This window comes from Armigeres subalbatus, chromosome 3 (assembly GCF_024139115.2).
Source record: "Armigeres subalbatus isolate Guangzhou_Male chromosome 3, GZ_Asu_2, whole genome shotgun sequence".
NCBI lineage: Eukaryota > Metazoa > Arthropoda > Insecta > Diptera > Culicidae > Armigeres > Armigeres subalbatus.
Genome location: NC_085141.1, coordinates 319,154,691 through 319,166,770, shown reverse-complemented (window position 1 = coordinate 319,166,770; position 12,080 = coordinate 319,154,691).

Below are 12,080 nucleotides of genomic sequence, written 5' to 3'. Positions count from 1 at the left end.
AAACTCCGGGGGAAATTCCGGGGGGAACTCCCGGAGGAATTCCGGAGGAACTCCCGGAGGAATTCCGGAGGAACTCGGAGGAATTCCCGGAGGAACTCCCGGAGGAATTCCGGAGGAATTCGGAGGAATTCCCGGAGGAATTCGGAGGAATTCGGAGGAATTCGGAGGAATTCAGGAGGAATTCCCGGAGGAACTTCGGAGGAATTCGGAGGAACTTCCGGAGGAATTCCCAAAGGAACTTCCGGAGGAATTCCCGGAGGAACTTCCGGAGGAATTCCCAAAGGAACTTCCGGAGGAATTCCCGGAGGAACTTCCGGAGGAATTCCCGGAGGAACTTCCGGAGGAATTCCCTGAGGAACTTCCGGAGGAATTCACGGAGAAACTTCCGGAGGAATTCACGGAAGAACTTCCGGAGGAATTCACGGAGGAACTTCCGGAGGAATTCACGGAGGAACTTCCGGAGGAATTCCAGGAGGAATTCACGGGGGAACTTCCGGAGGAATTCCCGGGGGAACTTCGGAGGAATTCCAGGGAACTTCGGAGGAATTCCAGGAACTTCGGAGGAATTCAGGGAACTTCGGAGGAATTCCTGGGGAACTTCGGAGGAATTCCTGGGAACTTCGGAGGAATTCAGGGAACTTCGGAGGAATTCCAGAACTTCGGAGGAATTCCCAGGAGAACTTCCGGGGAACTTCGGAGGAATTCCAGGGAACTTCGGAGGAATTCTGGGAACTTCGGAGGAATTCCTGGGGAATTCAGGAACTTCGGAGGAATTCCAGGGAACTTCGGAGGAATTCAGGAACTTCGGAGGAATTCAGGGAACTTCGGAGGAATTCCAGGGAACTTCCGGAGGAATTCCAGGGGAACTTCGGAGGAATTCAGGGAACTTCCGGAGGAATTCCAGAACTTCGGAGGAATTCAGAGAACTTCGGAGGAATTCCAGGGGAACTTCCGGAGGAATTCTGGGAACTTCCGGAGGAATTCAGGGAACTTCGGAGGAATTCAGGGAACTTCGGAGGAATTCCAGGGAACTTCGGAGGAATTCCTGGGAACTTCCGGAGGAATTCAGGAACTTCCGGAGGAATTCAGGGGAACTTCCGGAGGAATTCCTGGGAACTTCCTGGAGGAATTCCTGGGAACTTCGGAGGAATTCAGGAACTTCGGAGGAATTCAGGGAACTTCGGAGGAATTCAGGAACTTCGGAGGAATTCAGGAACTTCCGGAGGAATTCAGAGGAACTTCGGAGGAATTCGAGGAACTTCGGAGGAATTCCTGAGGAACTTCGGAGGAATTCAGGGAACTTCGGAGGAATTCAGGGAACTTCCGGAGGAATTCGGGGAACTTCGGAGGAATTCCAGGGAACTTCGGAGGAATTCCAGGGAACTTCGGAGGAATTCCAGGAACTTCGGAGGAATTCAGGGAACTTCGGAGGAATTCAGGAACTTCGGAGGAATTCCAGGAACTTCGGAGGAATTCAGGGAACTTCCGGAGGAATTCCGGGAACTTCGGAGGAATTCCTGGGGAACTTCGGAGAGATTCAGGGAACTTCGGAGGAATTCAGGGAACTTCGGAGGAATTCAGGGAACTTCGGAGGAATTCCAGGGAACTTCGGAGGAATTCAGGGAACTTCCGGAGGAATTCAGGAACTTCGGAGGAATTCCAGGGGAACTTCGGAGGAATTCCAGGAACTTCCGGAATTCCAGGAACTTCGGAGGAATTTCAGGGAACTTCGGAGGAATTCAGGAACTTCGGAGGAATTCAGGGAACTTCGGAGGAATTCCAGGGGAACTTCGGAGGAATTCCAGGGAACTTCGGAGGAATTCAGGAACTTCGGAGGAATTCCTGGGGAACTTCGGAGGAATTCAGGGAACTTCGGAGGAATTCCTGGGAACTTCGGAGGAATTCCAGGGAACTTCGGAGGAATTCAGGGAACTTCCGGAGGAATTCCAGGGAACTTCGGAGGAATTCAGGGGAACTTCGGAGGAATTCCAGGAACTTCGGAGGAATTCCAGGGAACTTCGGAGGAATTCCAGGGAACTTCGGAGGAATTCAGGAACTTCGGAGGAATTCAGGGAACTTCGGAGGAATTCCAGGGAACTTCGGAGGAATTCAGGGAACTTCGGAGGAATTCAGGAACTTCGGAGGAATTCCAGGGAACTTCGGAGGAATTCAGGAACTTCGGAGGAATTCCAGGGAACTTCGGAGGAATTCAGGGAACTTCCGGAGGAATTCAGAGAACTTCGGAGGAATTCAGGGAACTTCCGGAGGAATTCCTGGGGAACTTCGGAGGAATTCCAGGGAACTTCGGAGGAATTCCAGGGAACTTCGGAGGAATTCAGGAACTTCGGAGGAATTCAGGGAACTTCCGGAGGAATTCCTGGGAACTTCGGAGGAATTCCTGGGAACTTCCGGAGGAATTCAGGGAACTTCGGAGGAATTCCAGAGGAACTTCGGAGGAATTCCAGGGAACTTCGGAGGAATTCCAGGGAACTTCGGAGGAATTCAGGGAACTTCGGAGGAATTCCAGGAACTTCGGAGGAATTCCAGGGAACTTCGGAGGAATTCCAGGAACTTCGGAGGAATTCCAGGGGAACTTCGGAGGAATTCCAGGAACTTCGGAGGAATTCCAGGGAACTTCCAGCGGAATTCAGGGAACTTCCGGCGGAATTCAGGAACTTCAGCGGAATTCAGAGGAACTTCAGCGGAATTCAGGGAACTTCCGGAGGAACTCGGAGGAATTCCGGAGGAATTCCTGAAGGAACTTCGGAGGAATTCCGGAGGAACTTCGGAGGAATTCGGAGGAACTTCGGAGCAATTCGGAGGATCTTCCGGAGGAATTCCCGGAGGAACTTCGGAGGAATCCCAGGGGAACTTCCGGAGGAATTCCTGGGAACTTCGGAGGAATTCCAGGGAACTTCGGAGGAATTCCGGGGAACTTCGGAGGAATTCCAGGGAACTTCCGGAGGAATTCCTGGGAACTTCGGAGGAATTCGGGGAACTTCCGGAGGAATTCAGGGAACTTCGGAGGAATTCCAGGAACTTCGGAGGAATTCCAGGAACTTCAGCGGAATTCGAGGAACTTCCGGCGGAATTCAGGGAACTTCCGGCGGAATTCCGGGGAACTTCCGGAGGAACTACCAGGGAACTTCGAGGGAACTTCGGAGGAATTCCCGGAGGAACTTCGGAGGAATTCGGAGGAACTTCCGGAGCAATTCCGGAGGATCTTCGGAGGAATTCCCGGAGGAACTTCCGGAGGAATTCCCGGGGGAACTTCCGGAGGAATTCCCGGGGGAAGTTCCGGAGGAATTCCCGGGGGAACTTCCGGAGGAATTCCCGGAGGAACTTCAGAAGGATCCATCATTTTTATATGGCTTTATAATTATTTTCAACTGAAACGAGTCTTACAATGCATATTGAAAAACAATCATTATTTAAATTTTTGGGTTAATAGATTTAGGCTGGGATGTCAAAAATTTCCACAATTTAGTAGTTAGAAATCGAGATTTTTATCCTCAAACATGACCATTCTGTATGAAAATCAGCTGATGTTTTATAATTATTTCGGGGGTGTATCCTGTTGCTCTCTCTTTTGTTTCGTAACAACCGTCTTTCGTAATATTTTTTATAGTTAGTCCAGTTGGCTGCAAAAAGATTTGAAAAAACCTTGATGTAACATGATCGGATGAAGTTACTAAACAAATACAACACGATTTGCAGGGATGATGATCGTTAATCTTATACAACGCGGTAGACTACGGTGGGCTGGACACGCGAAGATAAGAACGAACGAAGATAAGAAAAAATGCCGTTGACTTCACGGTTTGCCCAGCCCACAATGGCTTTTTGCGTTTAAAGTGGACCTGAGGGAGCTACACGTTCATGCCTACTGGAAGCGATTGTCCTAGCATTGCGTCCAGTGGGGAAGGTTACTCAATTCGGCGGAGGTTCATTGAAGAGGAGTTGTAGCTCATCAAGTACCAATTATACAACACAACATACTAGGACTAGACATGTTGTTTGTGATTCTAAACAGACAGGACAATATTCAATAGAGGACCCGGAAATATACGAAGGCTTCATTAGCGATTGTTTTTTGCAGTTGAAAAAGATGGGTTGGCTCTAAATGTTCAGAGCGACTTAAACTACGTAATCGACAATCTCCTAAAGTATATCAAAACACAAGGACGATTGAGCAACATAAATTTGATTTTGAACTCACATTGGCGACAATTATTTGAATTCAGCCTTTGTTCCATTCGCAAATTCCATTGAAGCATCCAAACAAAACATACAAAAGATTAAATTGATCCACCATGTTATGATGATTATGATGACGATAATAACACCGCGGATCGATACTAATTTGCATACATTACGGGACCTGAAATGTTGAATAGATAATCATAATAATGGCAGAACATTTGTCAAACTGAGGTAGCGAGGGATCCTTCCCGTTTCGCCACGACGCAATGTCGTCATCGGCAATGTCATCGTTGTTGTCCTGCCCGGTCTGGGGGTGCGTATATGTGGCGAAATATTGCATATTGGCGGTGGGTAAGAGACAACAGTGGAGCAAAAAGATAATAATAAAACAATAACAACCATAATTCAAATAATTGATATCGATATGCGGATCTAAGCGCGAGACGGCAAAGGTAAGTGGAACGTTGGGGAATCAAAACCAACAAACCGATGCGACCGGGAATGTTTTTGTCTTTTACTGCACGTGGTGCTGCCGTTCCGGGTCTGGTGCTGTAGCGACAAAAGTGACAACAGCTGGTGACCGTGGTTTATTGTTATTATATTTGATGGAAATAGTTTATAAAGAAATGGCAAAACAAATAGATTCTTCCACCTAGTAGTGACAATGATTTTTTTCCTAGGTTTGATGACGATAAGTGTGGAAAAAAACCTTATACATTTATGTGAAATATGTTATTCTCATATGCAATCACAGCATCGGCCCAACTATTCTGAATGTGGCTTTTATCCCACGGCGTGTTCAATATAACCACGTAGAACATTACCATAACAAAAAAATGAGCATCACTAAAATTACAACTAGGTATATGAGAATTTACAAATTGAAAAAAAAACAACATTTAAGACATTAACGGTTTTTGAAAACCAAATGATTTTTTTTTCACATTTCCAAAAATATTACTATTGAACTATTATTATCAACCTGTGAGATAACATCAGGCTGAACGTGACTGAGTTGTATTCCCTTCCGGTCAAGGAAAGTTTTAGGTTGGATATTATCTTATGTGGGATGGTTTTATAAATATATTTTTGGTTTTGAAAGTAAGAAACACATTTGAACCGGTGCCAGCGAAAGTGGTACATGTTACATTGTAAATTTTTCAGGAGACGCATTTTCCCAAAAACATCGAATAATAAATTCGTATTTGCATTTTTTTTTTTGCAACAAAACTATATCAACATGTTATGACTGATGTGCCTAAAGATAGTAGTGAAAAATAAGCGAAGTTTATGACAAATTTCAAGTTTATTGGAACAAATTGCACATGTACCACTATTAATGGGAACAAAAGGAAACAGAAACCGAAAAACGTTGACAGTAAAAGTGGTACATGTACATTTTTAAAATCATTCTAAACGGCAGTAAGCTATCTTGAAATTCAAAATAGGATTAAAATCTGTTGTGAAAACAGTCATCTTGCCAAATTTATCTTTAAATAAGCTAATTTTAATTGGTGGAACTGTACATGTACCACTTTTTCTGGCAACGAAATGGCCATTGTGATATGTACCAGAAAATAAAATGTGCATATCTCCAGATTGAGTTGCCAAAAATCACTTTTTCGTTATTCCCTTACTAGATCTTTGCGAATAGAAGCCGTTGGTATAAAAAAACTCAAAATTGACAAAAATGGTTTATGTACTACTTTCGCTGGCACCGGTTCATTTGTTCTATGGAGCCTTGACTAATGTCGTTTTCGTTTTTGTGGTGTAGCAACACCGGAAAGTGCGTCTTTTTGCACCACATAAACGAACATTTTCAGTGCAGTGCCAATAAGATTGCGAAAGTATGTGTGACATCGGTCATCTTCCATGCTTCTGTCATATCTGTTTTTGTTCTGCTGCCTGCTTTGAAATCATTCTTGCTGGGCTTAAATTGAAATTATATGAATAGTGTCACTCTTATAGACATTTTACTTTTACTTTCTGTTTAATTGGTTCGATTATCTATAGCTGAACACAGTACGCACTGCACAATGGTCCGATTCAGTTATTTAGCAGGAAAAAACTATTTTCCTCCGTTTTCGTTCTATTTGGACACTTGGTGTCTTCAGTGAAGTTGTTTATAATAAAATATTGCTTCTTCGGTCAAAAAGTTCGATAGGGTGGTCCTTATCGTTTCTCAAAACTGAAATTAAACTTTTTTATTTCGCGGTTTTTGTGGATCACCTCTTCAGCAAACTTGCAGTAAACATTATTTGATGCAACTTTGCCGAAGACACTGTAATGTCTAACACATAAATTGAGTTCAGTAAATGAAATTTTCGATTTTAACCTAGGGTGGCCCCAAAAAAATCAGTTTTTCTATCCTATCTTTTTTGTTTTGAGTTTTACGAGAATGCGGTCTTCAGAAGAAATGAAGAGCAAGTGATGGTGCATATTTTTGCTGAACACATCATGTTTATAAGTCTTACCATTTAAAAGTTATATGCAATTTATACCAAAAAACTATGCAATCTCAAAATGCCTATATCTCATGGAGATGGTTCGATTAATTTTTTTTGAAGGTGTTATCTGAAAGGGCACATATATAGTAACTTTTACTGCAAAAATTACGGGAACGTATTTTTTTAAATTGAATAAATCGACTTTGAAAATTTCTTCGAAAAAATTTAAATTTACTAGTATTTTACTATATATTAAAATTATAAGTAAATTACCTTCGGCAAACGTTTAAATTTAAACTAAAAATACATATCCGTTTATTATTATTTAATCAGACTAAGGCCGAAGTGGCCTGTGCAGTATACAAGAGTCTTTTCCATTCGGCTCGGTCCATGGCTACACGTCGCCAGCCACGCAGTCTCCGGAGTCGTCTTCCACCTGATCGATCCACCTTGCCCAATGCGCACCTCGCCTTCTTGTGCCCGTCGGATCGTTGTCGAGAACCATTTTCACCGGGTTACTGTCTGACATTCTGGCTACGTGCCCGGCCCACCGCAGTCGTTCGATTTTCGCGGTGTGAACGATGGATGGTTCTCCCAGCAGCTCATGCAACTCGTGGTTAATTTGCCTCTTCCACGTACCGTTCGCCATCTGTACCACACCATAGATGGTACCGCAGCACTTTCCTTTCGAAAAATCCGATACTAAACTTTTATTAACAATAGCGTACGCAACTTATTCTGCTTTGATTTCCTTCCGACTTCCAAAAATAGTTTCGAAGTACGCCCGCCCTTTCTGGCTTTTGTGGTTTCGTCTGGCGTTTGATCATTATTTTTGAGCCAAATTTTATTACTCATCCAAGATGCATTCGATGAAAAAAAACGTTTGCGGTCAAAATGACTATTTTTCCATTTTCTGTTAAATTCAATGCTCATCCATCGAATTTGTTTCAGCAAAGCACTCTCATCAATTTTCCACACGGAAGACATTTGCTTCACATGCTTCAAAATTTGCACAGGGCTCTTCTTGTAATCGCTTCCTGTGATTAGCCAGTCTGCTATATTTTTATAAGTAACTGGAAATTAATATATGTAATTGAATGAATTGTATTTCAGTTTCCTGTACAAAGGTTTTTTTATACCACTCTTCATTGCACGAATATACTTAAAGACAATCCTCACGGAATCCGAATTTAAATTCACTCGCGTTTTCAAGGGCACACCATTCAATACGGAAACAACGCACAAACTGTCATTTTTATTTTTCACGCATGCTACGACGCAGTTTTGTATCGGATTTTTCGAAAGGAAAGTGCTGCGTACCATCTATGGTGTGGTGCAGATGGCGGACGGTACGTGGAGAAGGCGAATGAACCACGAGTTGCATGAGCTGCTGGGAGAACCATCCATCGTTCACACCGCGAAAATCGGACGACTGCGGTGGGCCGGGCACGTAGCCAGAATGTCAGACAGTAACCCGGTGAAAATGGTTCTCGACAACGATCCGACGGGCACAAGAAGGCGAGGTGCGTATCGGGCAAGGTGGATCGATCAGGTGGAAGATGACTCCGTAGACTGCGTGGCTGGCGACGTGTAGCCATGGACCGAGCCGAATGGAAAAGACTCTTGTATACTGCACAGGCCACTTCGGCCTTAGTCTGATTAAATAATAATAATCGGATATGTATTTTTAGTTTAAATTTGAACTTTTGCCGAAGGTAATTTACTCATAATTTTAATATATAGTAAAATACTGGTAAATTAAAATTGTTTCGAAGAAATTTTCAAAGTCGATTTATTCAATTTAAAAAAAATACGTTCCCGTAATTTTTGCAGTAAAAGTTACTATATATGTGCCCTTTCAGATAACACCTTCAAAAAAAATTAATCGAACCATCTCCATGAGATATAGGCATTTTGAGATTGCATAGTTTTTTGGTATAAATTGCATATAACTTTTAAATGGTAAGACTTATAAACATGCTGTGTTCAGAAAAAATATGCACCATCACTTGCTCTTCATTTCTTCTGAAGACCGCATTCTCGTAAAACTCAAAAAAAAAGATAGGATAGAAAAACTGATTTTTTGGGGCCACCCTAGGTTAAAATCGAAAATTTCATTTACTGAACTCAATTTATGTGCTAGACACAATGTGTCTTCGGCAAAGTTGCATCAAATAATGTTTACTGCAAGTTTGCTGAAGAGGTCATCCTCAAAAAACCCGAAATAAAAAAGTTTAATTTCAGTTTTGAGAAACGATAAGGATCACCCTATCGAACTTTTTGACCGAAGAAGCAATATTTTATTATAAACAACTTCACTGAAGACACCAAGTGTCTAAATAGAACGAAAACGGAGGAAAATAGTTTTTTCCTGCTAAATAACTGAATCGGACCATTGTGCACTGTCTGACAGATCATGAAAACGATGCATGATATTTCAAAACGAATCAAATATTGCAAAATTCCACGGCCAATAATTCATTATACGTAGTATAGGGTATACGATAAAAGCATCTTTGTTTCTGATGGAAGTACATATTTAAATATGTAAAAGCATATTCCAATAAATCACAATATATACATAGATTGATTTTTGGGTTTTCATTGGGAATTCTTGGGCCAATTCAGGTTTTTGAGAAGAATGTTGGATTCTGAGGGAAACGTTTTCACTAATCCTTAATTTGCTATTAACTATTATTGCGGCGAACTTCGTTTCGTTAGAGACATACATTTTTTTAGCATTTACAAATTTAGTAGAAAGTAGAATGTGTTATACATGAAATTGGTTTCCAAAGTTTTCCAGTTTTATGAAATATTGCTTTGTAAATATAGGGGGAAAGACGGCTTTGGCAGGTTTTGTTCTATTATTGTCAGGGGGTTTTTGTTGACCAAATTTTATGAAATTTGGCCACAATATGCTTTGATATGCGTAGAATGTTTAGGCCAAATTTGAGCATGATCAGTCATAAAACCCCCCCTGACCGATGGTCAAGGTAACGAAAGTATAAAATTAAAAAGCAGGAAAATGAATTAGTACAATAGTTGAATGTAAGCAATTTCTTTTACCTTGGTTCATCGCCTAACTTTTTTAAACTAATAAATTAGTAAATGTCCTACACTGTTTTTAATTATCCTTTTATGACATACATAAAACTACATTTTTATTTATTTGGCATTAGGTAAATAGAATTAAAACCACGCGCAATTACCATTCCCACTTTTAATTAAAAAAATCTAACTCCAACGCGCACCCGGCACATCAAAACCGAAGCCAAAACAAAACAGAATTTGACAGCAACAAGCACGTGACATGCGACTGTATTGGTAACACCACCATTCGAACAAGCTACACTCTCGATTTTATGCGTGGTACACTTTCCGTACGGTGCACGAAAAAGTGGGGTTTGAGTGTAGAGCGAAAACCAAAAACGAACAATTTCAGTGCAGAAAGTGTACACCCGGTGCAGCTACACCGCAAAAACGAAAACGACATAATATTAGCCGAGCTTGATCACCAGCTGAAAGTTTTGAGTTTGCTATTTTGAACTGTTACACAATGTTCGCACGTTATTTGGCTATTTTGATGAGCTTTCTTTTGTCGATAATTTGAATAACATATTATTCAGGCTGTGATGCGTACACAATTCTGTGTTCATAAGACTCTTCCCCTTGGCGTGATTTGGGAATTGCGAAGGATTTCCCGTTGAAATCGTAAGAATTTCTCGTTGATATTAAATTTTTGAACGGAAAAGGGTCGTTCGGCAGAAAGCTTTTTTGACAGCTTGTGCTCTTCTGTCAAAAAAGCTTTCTGCCAAACGACCCTTTTCCGTTCAAAAATGGAAGTTTTTTGGTCAAATATGTCGATTGACCGAATATACCATTTGGTAGACAATCTAGCCTGAATTTATTCGCACGAAAATGTCGTTAGGTCAAACAGTTCATTTAGCTAACCCAAGGAAAATCGTTTGAAAATTCATCGGAAAATTCTTCGGATTTTACATGAGAATCTTTTCAGAATTTTCATGGGAAGTTGTTCCAAATTTCTACAGGAAAATATTCGAAATAACCGCGGAAAGTTCCTTTTGAGTTTCTGTTGAGTATTCTTCGAAATTTAAAAAAATCCTGCATAATTATAAGAGCTTGTGACTGGTAGAAGGGATGCTTTGATATTGATATTGATTCTCAATTTAGATTGATTAAAGCGACTAGTTTGACATAGCAGACGTTAAAACAGAAAATTGTTCGGATTATCCACAGAAGGCTCTATGGAATTTTCACGAAAAATTTTCCGGACTTTCCTGTCAAAATCCTTCAAAATATCCGCACAAGATTGTTCAGAACGTAGATTTCAATAAAAAAAAATGTGAACGGAAAAATGCTGGGAATTTTGAAGGAACTTTTTTGGGTTTCCACAAGAAAATTGTCCTTGAAAAATCTTGGGAAATTCCATTGGCCGAAAGCGACAGACGGACAAACTAGTAATTTGGCGGAAAAAGCCGTTTGCTCTTAAAAGTCGTTTGACTAAAACGATCGTTTGTCCGATGAAACCATTAGGCCGAAAATGCCGTTCGGACATTTAACCGAAAATGTTATTTAGCATAAGGCCAAATGTCAATTACTGAACGGATAATATTAGATGACTTTTGACTTAAAGATCAGTAGTATCGACTTAACAAGTAGAGAGGCTACGAAATTTCGTTCAGGCCATTTCGCCTTAAATATCATTTAGCCAAAGGGTGGAAATTTTTGACCATATTATCCGTTCCAAAATTAACATTTGCCGTATGACTCGTTTGGCCGAACAACCTTTTCGGCCATATGGCCCATTCTGTCAAACTACCATTTCGACCGAACGGCATTTTCGGGCTGATAACCTAATCGACTAATAAACTATTAAGGCCAAACGACCTGTTAGGGAAAACAACTTTTTCGGCCAAATTACCAGTTCGGCCGTATTTTGCTTTCAGCCAATGGAATTTCAACTAAATTTCTTATGGACAACACACTGATCGTTAGATAGGTGCAGCATGTTTACGTTTCAGTTAGCGAATGGCGTTCGACAAGTGCAACGCATTCTAGACGTCAAACAGTTGGAAGTCGATGTCAGATGCAATGTCCCAAGCAGCACAAGTTGAGCCAATCTTGTTGCAGTAACCATATTGTGACAGAATCCGATCATATATAAGTTACTGTGATCGATGTGCAATATGTTTGTTGCTGGGGTGTAAGAGAATTTCATTGTGGAGCGCGATGCATATATCATCAAATTTGACATCGTTTTGAAGTTCAGCGTTCCGAAAACCGCAAAACTGTTGTGACTATCGAATTGCAGTTAAAAAGCATTGCTGTTTAGTGATTTGCAGTTATCGAGCGTCTACTGTACAAAGAATTTCTTTCTTTCTTGAAATTTCTAGAGAATTTGCCTTGAAA